Source organism: Pelmatolapia mariae, linkage group LG6 (genome assembly GCF_036321145.2).
Source record: "Pelmatolapia mariae isolate MD_Pm_ZW linkage group LG6, Pm_UMD_F_2, whole genome shotgun sequence".
Taxonomy (NCBI): domain Eukaryota; kingdom Metazoa; phylum Chordata; class Actinopteri; order Cichliformes; family Cichlidae; genus Pelmatolapia; species Pelmatolapia mariae.
In genome coordinates, this window is record NC_086232.1 from 4,464,364 (window position 1) to 4,481,805 (window position 17,442).

Here is a 17,442-nt window from a genome sequence, read left to right on the forward strand (position 1 = left end):
TCGGAACATAAATACACTGGGGGGAGAGACTCTATAATACAAAAAACAGACCCGTTTACAGTGTGCAGTGATCACATTAGTCAAAACGAACTGGACTTTAAGGCACTGTACAGACTGGCAACTGTGAATACACCCATATTAATCTATGTTTTATGTTCTATTCTATGTTCATTTTGGTATCTTAATGTTTCTGTCAATGGGAACTGACTTCACACTTAAGACTCTGTCTGAAGTGGACTCTAGAGGAACTGCTATTTTTGTCACTTTGTGTTGGTTTAAACATGTCAGATATACTCATTTATTCATTTTTTTTGGTACCTCTTAAAGTACGATCTTCAAAGTCTTTATGTAATCATCAGAAACACTGTTAAATTATCTATGATGAAACATGAAAAGATAAAATATTCACATTTTGCTTTCACTTTATAAAAAGTGTGACATGGATAGATGCATTGTTGCCAGAGGCAATAAGAAAACAAGGAAAACGATGATGTCTGTCAGGTGACGAAAAGACAGTCATGGGAGATTTCAAAGTATAATGAACTAATTTGTTGGTCAAAACCCAGGAGACACATAAGTAGAGTGAATGAAAGACATGCCTAAAAAATATCACCTGACTTTGAAAATTAACTTTCCTAAAGGCCAACTCTTACTCTTTATTGTATCCTTCATTTATTGATGAAGGAAGTTTTTTAGTCACAAGTCTGAATACCACATGACTGAAAGTGTGTAAGTGGGAAGAACAGATGAGATAAAAGAAAAAAAGAAAAAAAAATAGAAAAAAGACCAGCTGACCTCATCATTTTGACAGTGAAGACTACTGTTTACTTTCCATTTCTCACAGAAAGTCAAGCACTAGTCCTGAGCATGACCTTTACTAATTTATTTGCCAAAATGGAACCTATCTTTGAATGGAACCTAACAGTATCTTTGGGTATATTTCTGTTTTGATGTTTAGATATGAAAACAGTATGTTACACCTAACTTCCAGCTTTATGGTCCAGAATAAATAACTGATGCATTGTGTTTATTTATTTGCAGGATATAATGGTGCTGTTCAGTTAAACTTTCCTAGTCTCAGCTAAGCATAGAACTGACAAATCAGGCCTAACAAAATTAAAAGTCAAAATAAGACTCTTTGTACAACTCTTTATAAAAAAAAAAAATATTGGACCGTCATTTATTTTTCAACAGGACAATGACCAATAGACTATATAAGGGCTACTTGACCGAGACGGAGAGAGTGATGGAAGTGCTGTGCCAATTCTAGCACAGCAATTAGTCACCTGACCTAAACCCAATCAAGATGGTTTGGGACAAAATGGACCGCAGAGTAAAGGCAAAAGCATCAACAAGTGTTCAGGAACTCCTTCAAGACTGTTGGAAAACCCACTTCAGGTGACAACCTCATGAAGCTCATCGAAAGAAGGCCAAGGAATCTAAAATATAAGACATGTTTTGAGTTATTTCACACATTTTTGTTTATTACACTATTCTGTATGTGTTTATTCATAGTTTTGATGCCTTTAGTGAAAATGAAGGCTGCTAGCAAGCCTTTAGTGATGAAAGTAAAGAAAAACCATTAAATGAGAAGGCGTGTCCTAACTTTTGACTTGTAGTGTATTTTTCGCACATTATTTAATTATGGCAGAATGCAAAAGCATATACACTGTTGTTGCTATCATCTCTGACTAGCTGTTTTGTACCACGTCTAAAATACATTCTTTTCTGACAGGACCAACCAACCAACAATCAATTTGCATTTAAATTGAGATTTTCATTTTTGAATGAAAAACCATCGCAGTGCCATGCTTTCATGTTCAGAAACATTACTCAGCAATAAACATAAAATGCAAGCATCACTTTTCTCTGATGTATCTTGCCTTTTCAGCGTCCACAACCGCTGTTGTTATATTTATAGACACCCTGATCAATGCAAAAGCATGCATAGGTATGTGTAGAAAGCTGTAAGTCAGGGGTGTCCAAACTCCGGCCAGCGGGCCAACTGCGGCCCGCGGTCCATTTTTAATTGGCCAGCAAGCAATTTTAGAAATAGAATAGAATATGGCCCGCACTTCAACTTTTGCTTGAGTGTATTGCACTTCTTAGTTTTAACACCAGGGGGAGCTGCTGTTGATCAAGGCAGTTGCTCCACCAAAAAGAACAATCACAGAGGAAATTTACCCCAAGTTACTAGTGATGGGATTTCCAGGTCTTTTTAGAGAACCGGCTCTTTCGGCTCGCCTCACTAAAAAGAGCCGGCTCTTTCGGCTCCGAACCGGCTCTTCAGGTTGTTTTGTTGCTTTAATTAATTTATTATTAACAATAATATAAAATTATGCACAAAAGGAATTACTAATGTAAAAAAAAAGTGGTTTTATTTATATATGTTTATATATAAATATATACTGTGGCCCCTAGAGACAAAGCACGTACAAACTCCAAAAAGCACGTACAAATTCCAAAACACATTTCTAGCGTTAACTGAACTTCCAAAACAGAGCTACCTAGATCACTTAAATTACACAATTGAAAGCATATGTGTATTGTTTGTGTATTACACAAACAATACACATATGCACAAACAATGTATATACACAAGCACTCATATATATTCAAATAATTTTTTTGTTTTAAAAAATGTTCGTTTACCTGTTGCTACCACACACCAAATCCGGTCGTTGGTACTTGCTGGCTTGTGTAGCCACTAGGTAACAAAAGCTCAACACTGCGCCTAGCATCCTGGAGCACTTCTGTTGTGTTTTGTACGTGCTTCAGAGTTCGTACGTGTTTTGAAGTTTGTACGTGTTTTGTCTCTAGAGGCCACCGTAAATATACTTTTATTTATTCACTCCACATAAAATGTAATAAATAAATCATATAATACAAAAACCAACTAGTCACAGTTCAACTTTTAACTATTTAAATTTTCAGCTTTTTCCTTTTAAACAAATTTAAAGTGAAACAACACAAAACACTGCAAACCACAACACAATTAAATATAAATAGAAATATGAAAACAAAAAGAAGATGCACATCCTCTGTCATATGGGCCTGCATGAACAAACTTTCTGAATCCTTTATCATCCACAACTGAAAATAGTTGTGGATGATTACTATACCTTTCTAATGTGACGTTGTTGTCTCTGGCTCTCTTTCTCTCTCTCTCCCTCCCGCTCTGTTCCTGTGCTACTGTGAGTGTAACTACCGCCCCTCCCCCCTCTGCCCAGCGCAAAGCACAAGGCTCGTGTGTGGAGTGAAGCGGAAAAAAAGTGCGAGAGAGAGAGAGAGAGAGGGTGAGAGAAAGAAAAAAAAAACCCACGGCTCACGATAAGGAGCCGGATCGCGTCGTTCACGTGAAAGATCCGGCTCTAATAGCCATTTCGTTCGCGACCGACACATCACTACAAGTTACTAAACATGGCAGAACCAAAGAAGCAAAAGGTAGAAAGTTAGTGCAAAAATTTTCAGACACGGTGGGAGAGTGAATATTTCTTCAAAGAATTCAAGGGGAAGTGTGTCTGTTTGATCTGCACTGAAACTGTGGCAATTATGAAAGGGTATAATGTACGACGTCATTATGAAACCAAACATCAGGCCTATGCATCCTACAATGGTGCTGAACGAGAGCAGAAATTAAATGGTAGCTGTCCTGCAGGTTCAGCAACAGTATTTTTTTCGTGCTCAAATTGTCCAGGAAAAGGCTACAATAGCCAGCTATGAGGTCGCCCAACTCATCGCAAGACATGGCAAGCCTTTTTCAGATGGAGACCTCATAAAACACTGCCTCGTTAATCAAAGGAGTTTGCAAAGAAAAGCGTCTGGACTTCTTTAAGTTGCTTGATGACGTTTCACCTCTCATGAAGCTTCTTCAGTTCTAAGGTCAAATGGCCGAGAGTCCCAGATTTAAACCCAGTGGGAGTATCCCCCCCAAAAGAGGGACAAAGGACCCCCTGGTGATCCTCTAATCACATGAGCCAAGGTGTGAAAGCAGGTGTGGGATCTAATCAGCCAGGGTTTCGGGTGAGCTCATTGTGAAACCTGGCCCCACCTTGTCATGTGAATTCCTGAGGTCAGATGGCCCAGGATGTGAGTGGGCATTAAGGCGTCTGGGGAGGGAACTCAAAACTGGATTATAGATGGCAGACAGTTGGTGTCGTAAACCACCGCCTCTGTTCAAAGATGGTCGCTCACAGTGGACATAGATGGCCTCTTTCACTCCTCTTTCAAACCATCTGTCCTCTCTGTCCAAAATGTGAACATTGGCATCCTCAAAAGAGTGACCTTTATCCTTAAGATGCAGATGGACTGCTGAGTCTTGTCCCGTGGAGGTGGCTCTTCTATGTTGTGCCATGCGCTTGTGAAGTGGCTGTTTGGTCTCTCCAATGTAGAGGTCTGGGCATTCCTCACTGCACTGTACAGCATACACCACGTTGTTAAGTCTGTGTTTTGGAGTTTTGTCTTTCGGGTGAACCAGTTTCTGTCTGAGTGTGTTGCTGGGTCTGAAGTACACTGGGATGTCATGCTTGGAGAAAACTCTCCTGAGTTTCTCTGATACACCAGCTACATAGGGGATGACAACGTTGTTGCGTCTGTCTTTCTTATCCTCCCTCGCTGGTGTCTGATCTTCTTTTCTGTGCATCTTTGCTGACTTTATGAACGCCCAGTTAGGATAACCGCATGTTTTGAGTGCTTCCTTTACATGTGTGTGTTCCTTCTTTTTCCCTCAGGCTTAGAGGGAACATGTCTGTGAAGGTTCTCAGTCATCCAGGTCATCGTAGTCTAAGGAGCTTGAAAAGAAAAGCGTCTGGACTTCTTTAAGTTGCTTGAAGACGTTTCACCTCAAAAACCCGAAACCCTGGCTGATTAGGTCCCACACCCGCTTTCACACCTTGGCTCATGTGATTAGAGGATCACCAGGGGGTCCTTTGTCCCTCTTTGGGGGGATACTCCCACTGGGTTTAAATCTGGGACTCTCGGCCATTTGACCTTAGAACTGAAGAAGCTTCTCGGATGAGAGGTGAAACGTCTTCAAGCAACTTAAAGAAGTCCAGACGCTTTTCTTTCCAAGCTCCTTAGACTTAGAGGGAACATGTTCTGCCCGGTGGTGTAGGGTCCTGATTACTCCAAGTTTGTGTTCCAGAGGGTGATGGGAGTCAAAGAGAAGGTACTGGTCCGTGTGTGTGGGCTTCCAGTAAACTTCGATGTTGAGGTTGCCATTCTCTTCAATGTGCACAGCGCAGTCCAGGAAAGGCAAACAGTTGTCCTTTGTGTCTTCCCTGGTGAACTTGATGTTTTTATCGACGGCGTTAATGTGCGCAGTGAAGGATTCCACTTCTTGTGTCTTGATTTTGACCCAGGTGTCGTCTACATATCTGTACCAGTGGCTGGGTACTCTTCCTTTGAAAGAGCCAAGAGCCTTCCTTTCCACTTCCTCCATGTAAAGGTTGGCTACAATAGGCGACACGGGGGAGCCGATGGCGCAGCCATGTTTTTGTCTGTAGAAGCCTTCGTTGTATTTGAAGTATGTTGTGGTAAGGCAGAGGTGTAACAGTGTGCAGATCTGATCAGGTGTGAAGTTGGTCCTGTCTTCTGAGGAGCTGTCTTCTTGTAGTCGTTTTCTGACAGTCTCCACTGCCTCCGTGGTGGGTATGCAGGTGAAGAGAGAGACTACATCAAAGGACACCATGGTTTCATCTGGATCCAGGGTAAGTTTCTGGACCTTGTCGGTGAAGTTGGTGGAGTTCTTGATGTGGTGTGGGGTGTTCTTTCATCCTGATTTGCTCTGCTTCTGTCTGTGATAATTTATTAATCCGTATGGCGGTTTCTGTGGCTGTGATGAGGTCCACTATGAGCAACTGTTGCGGAGAAATGGCAAAATTGAGTCCTCTGGCTAAAACCCTCTTGACCTTAGAACTGAAGAAGCTTCTCGGATGAGAGGTGAAACATCTTCAAGCAACTTAAAGAAGTCCAGACGCTTTTCTTTGCAAACTCCTTTGACTACGATGACCTGGATGACTGAGAACCTTCACAGACATACTGCCTCGTTAAAGTCACCGAAATAATGTGCCTGGAAAAAGTGCAGGACTTCAACAACGTCAGCATGTAATAATACAGTTGTGCGACGCATTGAAGACTTGTCAGCCAACATTAAACTGCATCTGTCTGATAAAGCTGTGCTTTTGATTTTTACTCCATCGCATGCGATGAGAGCACTGATGCACAGACACCGCACAGCTGCTAATTTTTTTGCGGGGAGTGGACGAGAGCATGAGCGCTTTAGGTGAGTAAAAAATATATTCCACAGTACCCGTGTGTTAATGTGCAGGTACACATGCTTCAAATATCAATAATGCGCATCAATTCTGTCACTACCCTGCTTTTGCGCACCACTTTCTTACATGCGTTTTTCTTGTTAACACACAGAGTACACACCGCTGTGCACAGTGCACGCACACGCAAAGTCAGCTGATCTCATCTGATGCAGATCTGCTCCTTGATCAAGTGATATTTGTCCGGATTTTTGGCACGAGTGGCGTACGATCAGCACCGCAGCTGGATGGCCCGATTTACATGCCCAGCGCAGCTGATACTCACCAGAATAATTTACTAAAATTATATGGACTCCTGTTATTAAGTCCAGTTCAGTCTGTTAATGTTGATAATCGTTTCAAACGGACGTTAATAGGTGTTTTGCTAAGCCTAATAACTTAAATAACAAACTTGAAATGTACCTGTCCCATTTCCCCCTTTATTGTTTTTTTTTCTCTGTACTGTAAATCTTCTGTCTAAGAAGAAATCTGAGGCTGCTGTTCTGAGAATGAGCTACCAAAGCTTTTTCTGAATAAATCAATAAAGATCCATTTATGGAAAGCTGTGATGAAGGCATTTTGTCTTAATTATATTCAACAATATAACATATTTGACCACTTTTAAGTGATTTTTCTAACTTTTATACACTAAAGTTAAGGTTATATACCTAATCTCTAGTAAGTGGCCCAGCCCCTCCTATATTTTTATGTATGTGGCCCTCAGTGAAAAAAGTTTGGACACCCCTGCTGTAAGTGAATGAACTTCCATTAGCACTGCACCCCCTGGTGGATACATAAGACATTACCACTGGTTTTCATAAATGCTGCTTGGGAGTGTTAACATTGGCATTGTACACATCACAGGCAGGGGTTATCATTGCAGTCAGGGATCAGCCATTACTCAGCCAGGAATCCACCGGGTATCCATCATGGTCCTTTCAGGATTGAGGCTGTCATTTTAAGTTGCTGTATCTGTACAAAGGCTAAAAGTGCCAAAAGGATGCGAAAAGTATTTACTCATCTGCCTTCCCATGCATATAAACTTGAGTGACATCCCATTGTTAATATATAGGGTATAATATGATGTGGAACCACCCTATAACAGCTACAGTTCATTGAGGAAGGCTTTCCACAAGGTATAGAAATGTGCTAATGGGAATTTATGATCATTTTTCCAGAAGCGCATTGATGAGATCTGGCAGGCTGTAATTTAACCCAAAGGTGCTCAGGGTTAAGGTTAGGACCAATCAGTACAGTGTCCAAATTACTGCGGATATTCGTCTGTCAATTTCACGCTGCACTCCCCTCAGTTGTGAACATAACCCTGAGATACCTGACGTCTCCACCAAGGGTTGTAACTTTTATCCTCACCATCAGTCAGTAGCGGTTTTTGATACGGGCGACACAGGCGGTTGCCCGGAGCGGCATCGTATATTGGGAATGGGATAGGCACCAATCGGTTTTCTAACGCCCATTTGCTGGGAGTGCGCCCTCCGTTTGCGAGGTGCGCCTGCTGCTTGTGGCACAGAGAGGAGAGGGCGGGGCGGCGGGGGATTCTCCGGCTTGCTGGAGCAGTATCTAATAACCAACTCGCAAAGTAAAACAAAATAAAAACAAACCAACAAACACCAGACATCATGATACAGACTTATAATTTGCACCGATGTTTTTTCGAAATTCGAAAGAGTTGAGCGCGCACGGGCAGAAATGTTGAGAGCGCGAGCAACACATTGCGAGCAAGCGCAAATGCAAAAACTGAGCGAGAGAGGCTGCTATTGTGTGTGTGTGTGTGTGTGTGTGTGTGTGTGTGTGTGTGTGTGTGTGTGTGGAATATAGCAAACACTGAAATACATTTTTTGGACGCAGCAATGAATTTTGTTCGCTCAAATTTAGCTTTTCTTCGCTCAAAATAAATTTCTCCTCAAAATGCAACACTTGCACCTGCCAATTTTTTTTTACGTGCGCTCAAATTTTTTTTACGTGCGCTCATAATAGTGGCACAAAAATAACGCCATACCAAACCCCTATGGCATTTTGTGTGGGTGGTGATCTTGCATTGTATTTTTGTACTCTTGCATCCCCCAGCATCATTTCTATATTATAGATTCAAAATGCACATTTTTGAGTAAATCATTAAATTAGAGCTAGAAAACACAGTTGTTTTGTTTCATTTTTATTCCACATGCTAGAATTGACAGATGTTTGTAATTTTTTGGAAGATTTTGTTTTTAATGGTTCAACTTTTGTCAGGGTCCCTTGGTGCTCGCTGTGCGACTTGCCATTTCCTGTGTGTTTTTGTGTTCTCTGTCTCCTCGCTCCCATTTCACAGTTTTTTCACACACCTGCTCCTGATGACCTCATGACCTGCTTTATAAGGAAGCAGTAGGCAGTCAGTCTTCACTGTATCGTTGCATGAAAACAGTTAGTGAATCATGGTGCCAACTTTTGTTGTGTTTTGGTACTTATTGTGAAGAGTATTTTTGACCTGCCTGTCCCTGTGCTCAGGTTTATTTGGAGATTACTTCACAGTGGTGCAGCAGACTCGAATGAGGATTTTGGGAGGGAACTGGTTGTTTGTTTTGACTTTGTTGAAGTCTTGGGGAGACTGGACCTTCACAACTGCAATGACCTTTCTAAAATATGTTTCATTCACTGTACATAAACGCACTGTGGTTTGGAACCCTACATTTGAGTCCTTCTTTGACTTAAGTCAATGTGACAGTTTTTGTCTACTTTTTAGATAAAACCTTTTAGCTTAGAACTTATTTTTAGTTGATTTTAGACAATTTAAATAACACATGAGTTTGTTACATTTTCTGATGTATGTTACATTTTCTACATAGCTATTAAGCACCTACTTGAAACATTTATTTTTAGTGAAGATACAAAGTCAAGGTAGGACACTGTGGTAGTGGAGTTTGCTTGTTAATTTTTAAGCAAATGCATTTACTAATGCATTACTATCATGATTAGGCACAAAACTCACATGTGAATATGTTTGGAGATGCTGAGACAAAACTGTGTGGAAGAATATGATTAATGATGAGATCAATATTTAGAACTTAGAACTTCATTTACTGTCATTGTGCAGTTGCCTGCACAGCAAAATTAGCTAGCAAGACCGCATAGGTGCAAGAAAGTGATGAGTTTAAAAACAACAATATTAAAAAAACACACTACATACACAATGTATAAGTTAAAAGAAACATTGTGGGGGTGTATACAAGGACATTATAATATAATAAGTAAGGGTGGAAGGGCTTTCGTCATTAAGGATAGTGAAACTATTGGGTAGAATGATAATTGCACACCTGCCAGGATATTGCACAAGACACTCACTCACACATATGCACATACACACTCAGGTTAACCTAGGATCAAAGTAGTGTCAGTGTTCTTGTGCACTGAGAGTTCTGACAGCCGACGGGTAGAAGGTGTTCTTTGGTCTTCCGTGAGTGTGACAAGTATGAAACTTGTCATTAGTGATGAACAGTATTAACGTTCACTACTACATAAAAGGCTTTTTTTTTTTCAATAAAATACAGCAAATTAGATCTTATGAGCTCTGAATCATTGCTGTCAAGCTGTATTGCTAATAATGGCATGTGTATAACTTGCTTGTGTCGCTGCACTGATAGGAGCAGAAGGCAATGTATGTTTGGTGTTATCTAGTCTGTTATCAAGGTAGTACTGAAGGTAAAATCACATCTCTGAAGCATCATAAGGTTTGTTTTTTATGTGTTGTGTAATCAGTGAAATATTTTCAAGTTAAACATAAAAACTCAAACTGTGAGTATGATTTTGACATCAGTGTAACATTTTCAGAAGTCAGTGATCATATTTCCTTTGTAAATCTGGTGCATCTCTTTATATGCTGAGGTACAGGTGTGTTGTTACTATGGTAACCTGACCTACATGTAAAGGAAACAGAGACAGAGTTGTGTGATAGATTTCTTTTTAACAACTCTTATTAAAAACACACTTTAATGTGAGTATGTTTTTGACTTCTATAATTGTGCTTCCAAAAGAGGTAGGACACTCCACAAAATTTTAAAACAAAATTATCTAAGTCCTACATTAACTGAAAAAAATAGAATGGTACCATCAATTATTGAAGCTGAGAAATTTTCATTGCTTTATGCAAAATAAATCCTAATGAATTGGTGCATGCAGCATATTTCACCTCTCCTTTTAACAGTCAGAAAGATTTTTGGACCAGGGGAGATCAATTTTATCAGATTGGAGTGAACAGAGAATTGATGAGAGTAATCAGTATCCCTATAAACAGTGAATGGAGAACCAGCTGGAGCTGATTAACATTAGTAGAGTCTGGAGGGGTCTCAGAACCATCTTGGGGTATAAGGAGCAGAGTTCTCTGTAAGGAACGAATTAAGTAAGTGTACGAATTAGCTACAGTGATGTGAAAAGTGCTCTAACTAATTACAGACCGATCTCCAAACTCCCTCTTATATCCAAAATTCTGGAAAAAGCGCTTCTAAAACAACTTCAGACCTTCCTTGATACTAACGGTATCAATGAAAAATCTCAGTCTGGCTTTAAACTTCACCATAGTACTGAGGCAACGTTACTTAGGGTTTTTAATGATCTTCTTCTAACTGTTGACTCTGGCCATTCCGTGGTTTTAGTGTTACTTGATCTGACTGCTGCTTTTGATACGGTTGACCACAACATTCCCATCTCAAGACTGGAACATGTGGTTGGTCTTAAAGGCATAGTTTTATCTTGGTTCAAATCTTATCTCTCAGACAGGTCGTTTTCCGTAGCCATGGGGCAGCACTCCTCGGCCTCTGCCCCTATTCACTGTGGTGTGCCTCAAGGATTTGTGCTCGGCCCATTTCTTTTTTCCCTGTACATGCTGCCATTGGGATTAATATTTTTAAAATATAACAATTCCTTCCACTGCTACGCTGACGACATACAAATTTATTTCCCTTTGACATCGCATGTTTCTACTTCTCTGCAACCCCTATTTAACTGTCTAAATGAGGTCAAAACTTGGTTATCACGTAATTTTCTCACACTAAACGAGGACAAGATGGAAGTTATAATTTTCGATAGTCACACCCCGTTGGAACAACTAACTGATGTCCTAGGGCCTCTTACTAGCCATCTCTTGCTCACTGTTAGAAACATTGGTGTTTTCTTTCAAACTCGAGAAACCGATCGTCTCTGCGGTAAAAAACAATTTCTACCAGCTGCGTCATATATCTAAAGCAAAGCCATACCTTCCTTTGAAAAGCTCATTCATGCTTTTATCACTTCCAAATTGGACTACTGTAATTCCCTCTACTTGGGCCTCCCATATTCTTCTGTTCACTAGCTCGTTATTTCAAAACGCAGCTGCGTGTCTCTTAACTGGTACTAGAAATTATGCTCACATCACACCAGTTTTAGCCAACTTACATTGGCTTCCTGTTGAATATCGTATCAATTTCAAACTTCTCTTGCTTACCTTTAAAATTCTAAACAATTTGGCTCCCAGCTATCTATGCGAACTCCTCCATTTGTATATCCCTAATAGAGAACTTAGATCTTCCAATAAAATGCTCCTGACGCAACCGAGGTCTCGTCTGAAGTCCAGAGGTGATCGGGCTTTTGCTATCGTAGCACCCAGACTCAGGAATAATCCCCCTCCTTATATTCCCTCCTCCGAGTCCATCCAGTCTTTTAAATTGCATCTTAAAACTTATTTAGTCTGGCTTTTGATTCAAACTATTTTGTTATTTTGTGGCTAGTTATGTTGTTTACCCATATTGTTTCCTGCCCTCCTTTTAACTGTTTTTTTATTCTAACTGTCTTTTGCTATTGCTCTGACCGACTGTGAAGCACTTTGGTCAACTTTGTTGTATTATTATGTGCTATAGAAATAAATTATGATTTGATTTGAAGTGTTTGCCACCTTCTAGGGCTGCCACAAGCGATTATTTTGATAGTCGACTAGTCACCGATTATTTTTGCGATTAGTCGACTAATCAGATCATGCAGCCACTGGACGTAAAACGTACAGCTTATTGCACCAGCAGCATCTGCTGTTATATAACTATTATTAGCTTACAGCTTTAAGTGTTTAAGGTATGTGCTAACTAAAAATAAAGACAAGATGATAGTTTAATAAATTTTAATGAAATTTGCAGATTGTTTTAGTGAAGTTTAATAAACTCAGCCGTCTGCTCCTTGCTATCTAAAATATAACAGGACACCGGAGTATAGTCTCGAGCATCTCACACTTCTGATAATCAGTTGTCTACTTGACGTTTATTCAGCTGTGTAAAAACTATAACTTTAATCTCAGCCAAACCGATTTACTCAGGAACAAATAAAATACTGAAAAAAGCCAAACAATAACATTTTTAAGTTATCTAAGTGACTTATATATCATGTTTAACCTGAGTAGCAAAAGACTGCGGTGGGTTTGAAAACGATTTGCCGGGAGTCCGGTGTTCTCAGCGGCTCTAGTGAGCCTTGAACCCCGGCTAGCTATCGAGCTGGTGGGTAACAGACGTCTCTGAAAACGTCGGAATATGGAGGTGTCTTGAGCAGATATTTGAGGTTTACACAGCTACATTCTCGCCTGAAAATATGTTAAACGTTTATTTTGTGACCCAGAAAGAATAATAAGAGTAATATTAAACTAATTAGCTGCTGCCATTGTTGGAAACTGAGCAGGGCCGCGCTATGATTTCTGGGACAGAGCTTCTTATTCTTCGGGGTTTAACGCGAGCTGGCATTCTTGTACATGAAGTGCTGCCATCTTCTGTTTCAGTACGCTATTACACTCTTCAATCCTGCTACTTATTCCTGCGTCTTTTGGGATCTTACAAACCTTCAAACAACGCATCGACTATTAAATTAGTGGCAGACGATTTTGATAGTCGACGTAATCGTGACTAGTCGACTAATCGTGGCAGCCCTACCACCTTCCTGATTTCCTTTTTTAGTATGTTTGTCACATTTAAATGTTTCAGATCATCAAACAAATTTACATTTTAGACAAAAATAAGGCAAGTAAACATAAAATGCAAAATGTTTCTAAATAAAGGTCTTTATTGAGGGTGGGGTGGGGGTCTTCTGATGAGACAAAAGGTGAACTTTTTGGAAGGTGTGTGTCCCATTGTATCTGCTTAGACAGATTGGAATCAGAGGACAGGCGCAATGGCAGGCTATAAGAGAATTCGCTAACATTGCTGAGAGGACCAGTCACTGGCTGTGCTTAAAGAGGGCTGACATCACTTGGCCAGCTAAGGCAGTCAGCTAACCGTGAGACACATGCCAAGGATTGATCAGCCCATGGTGGGTCTACCTCCACAGAGGGTGGCAAAAGGGTAGAAAACCTAACACTAGAAATTTTATGATGATGAACCTGAACCCTGGTTGACTGGTACAGCTGTTTCAGGGCATTCTGGGGGCTGTGCAGTTAACCTCAAGGCAGTGAAAACTAACGGAGGAATAAAAAAATGTTCTGCTCTTCTTCCCTCTCTTTTTCCCTTTTCTGAGAGGCAGTGGGGAGGTAGAGCATACAACCCGATCCGGCGGGAAGGTGTGGGATGCCAGATCGGCTCTCAGCTCTCCTATCTTGTCTCTTTTGTCTTACTTCTCTCTTTATCACCTTTTCTATCCCTTTGAAGAAGTGAGGCTCCTTAAATATCAAAGAGGTAAGTATTACTTCTCATTTTGCAGTGAACTGATAGAAGAAAATAAATTGTGGAAATTAAACAGAAGAAAGTAGAAGAGAAATAACAATTTAACATAAACCAGTGACACACTCCGGGGCCTGATCAGCCCTGGCAGGGCCTCCTGGATCAGAGTGTCTAGTGATAATGATCGAAACACCCAGTGAATCCAAGGTCCACTACTGATGATGTGTCCCAAAATTTCAATACTATAATCTAGATCAGATCTCTAATCCCTAAGCCTAACCAAGGAAGGTAAAAATAAACTAAAAGAACAGCTTGTGACAAAAGACAGAAACACCGTGTGAGGTTGAGGCACACGATGTGTCCCTCTGGTAAAGTTAAAGTTAGGAGAGAGTACGACCATGCAGCGTTTCAAGCTTGGAAGTACAGACAGTCCTTTGAGTTTGAGTCTGTAAAAAGTGACAAAAACATTAGCATCCGGTGTACACTCTGAGTGGGAAGAAAACTTCTTTCTTCTTTCAAATTAAACTTCAATTCTGAGGGAGCACCTAGCAAGCCGGCACAGGAATGTGAAATTCACAGAGAAACCCGTGGATCCCCCCACTGACATGACCTCCAACACTTAGGGCTATCACACTTAGGGCTGTGTGATATGATGAAATATATCGGATAACGAAATGAAAACATCTATTGTTGCCGCAAACCGGTCCCCACCACAGATTCAAACATGGCAAACCTCTTCTACCACCTACGCAAGAGTTACGTGAAAGAGAATGGAGAGTGTTTACAGATCAGAAGCAAAAAAGAGCCGTCAGGTGCTCAAAATAAACTTTCGACTCAAACGTTAGAACAGTGTTTTCCTCGCCGCACGCCATGTAATAAATACTCACAAAAAATGGCAGCCCTTACAACTTGTATCTAAAAATATATAGTTTCATGCATCGGTCAAAACACTCGACTCCAGGTACACGATAGCTCAAAACAATTCACACAACTCGAGTTGCCCAAGATTCACGGAATTTAGAGAAAAAACACTATTTTGTGATATATATGGTTATCGGGATGAGAAACGTCTTATATGAGATGGATATGACATTTTGTTCATATTGCACAACCGTAGTCCCACTCCTGCTGAACAGGTGAAAATAGACGTAAGAGTGACAGAACTTAGTGCCGCTGAATGTTTGATTTTATTTATTTCTTTATTTACTTCAGTTGTCAAATTTGCAATAAAGAAATTAGAGCTCTTTTCTTTCAGAGATGGTCTTTCCCTTTTCACGTAAATGGCCTCCTTGACTCCGCGCTCAAACCAGTGTTAATTCCTGTCCAGGATGTGTACATCCTCATCCTTGAAAGAGTGTCCACTGGCCTGTAGGTGTAAATAGACTGCAGAGTCCTGGCCTGACGACGTAGCTCTTCTGTGTTGTGCTATCTGCTTTGTCCGAGGTTGTTTGGTTTCCCCGATGTATAAATCCTGGCAATCCTCCTGGCCACTTGTGTCGGGGGACCCGATCCTTGGGGTGGACCACTTTTTGGCGCAGCGTGTTTTGGGGTTTAAAAGCCACAGAGACCCGGTGTTTAGATAAAATGCGTCTCAGCTGTTCTGATACTCCTGACACATACGGGATCACTACAGGTTTTTGCTTGGGCAGCGGTTGTCCTTCTCTGCTGGATCGGCTGGAGCTTTCTTTAGGCACCTTCCCAGCTTTGACAAAGGTCCAGCTGGGATAACCACATTTTCTCAGGGCCTTCTTGATGTGATGTTCTTCTGCCTCCCTGGCTGCTGTGTCAGTGGGGATGGTGTTCACTCTGTGTTGTAGCGTCCTGATGACACCCAGTTTGTGCTCCAGTGGATGATGAGAGTCAAACCTTAAATACTGATCCGTATGTGTAGGTTTACGGTACACATCAGTTTTTAGATGTCCCCCATTACTGATGGAAATCTCACAGTCTAAGAAGGCTAACCTGCCACTTTTCATATCCTCCCTGGTGAATTTGATGTGTCGGTCCACCGAGTTAATGTGATCCATGAAATGTGGAACGTCCTGAGATTTGATTTTCACCCAGGTGTCATCCACATACCTGAACCAATGACTTGGTGGTGTTCCAGGGTAGGATAGCAAACCCTTCTTTTCCACTTCTTCCATGTACAAGTTGGCCACAATGGGTGAAACTGGGGAATCCATGGCACACCCATGTTTCTGCCTGTAGTACTGACCCTTGTATGTGAAGTAGGTCGATACTGAGAGTGGTCCTGTTGCTGAGGTTGGGGTCATCGTGTAATCTCTTACGAACTATCTCCGTGACTGGGATGCAAGTGAAGAGAGATGTAACATCGTATGAGACCATAGTTTCATCTGCCTCCATAATGACATCTCTCACCTTCTCCACAAAATCCAATCGTGCTCTAGTTGTGATGTTCAGAGCTGCCCACCAGTGGGTTGAGGATTGAAGCCACAATCTTGGAGATGTTATAGGTGACCGAGTTGATCATACAGACAATCGGTCTTAAAGGTGCACCCTCTTTGTGTATCTTGTAATACTAACTCTTCTGTATTTTTCATTTTTGTTGTTGTTGTTTTTGTGACACAATACTGTCCGAGTGGCAACACTTATGGTTTAGGAGACTGCAACAGCGGATATAAATGGCTGCATCTGTGTGACAATAATGGTGCAGCCGTGAGCGAAGCGACCAGTGCGGAGGGTATATTTGCACCTTACCATTACTAATGTTAAGTAACTTTGCAGATATGTCGCCAAATGTTTTTATGTTCTTTTTTTTTTGTTTGTTTATTTTATTTTATTTTCACTTGTTAAAGTGTTAAGGGAGTGGGCCTAAATTGGGACACAGCTAGCAAGTGTAGCGGTACAGGCCAGGTTGTGGTTTTTTTTTCAACAATATACATTACTTATTTTATTTGGCTGCGGGCTTTTCACCATTAATATTGGCTCTTTGGATCAATGGATTTTTGCAAAATTTATGATCTAATGCTGCATTCCATTTAAACTGGGAATGTGTGTGTTTGCGTCTACCTGAGTACGCATGTGTGTGTGGTGGTGGTGGGAGCCAGGGCACTATATGCGACTATAAAATTGCTTAAATTACATATGGACAGTTAAATAAGCTTCCCCGTAATATCCCTCAGAGCTGTCTCCATCTTATTTTTTTTTTAAATATGTGAAAGTAGTAGTTTTATATTTTTCTTTTATATCATGCATATGTGCAATAATTCACATCCGTGTTTACACATGCAGATTAATAGCTTTTTCAGAAATTTACTACAGAAAATATAAAAAAAAAAAAAAAAAAAATCTTAAATTATTCCATGTATCTATTTATTGAATAAATGAACGACATTCAGCACTTTAGGTATGCCTATGTGATCAACATAGTGGCCCTTGTATAATAACTGCCACACCAGCAGCTAAGAGTGATGGGGATTTGGTGTTGTGCCGAAAAGTGGTTTATCATATTT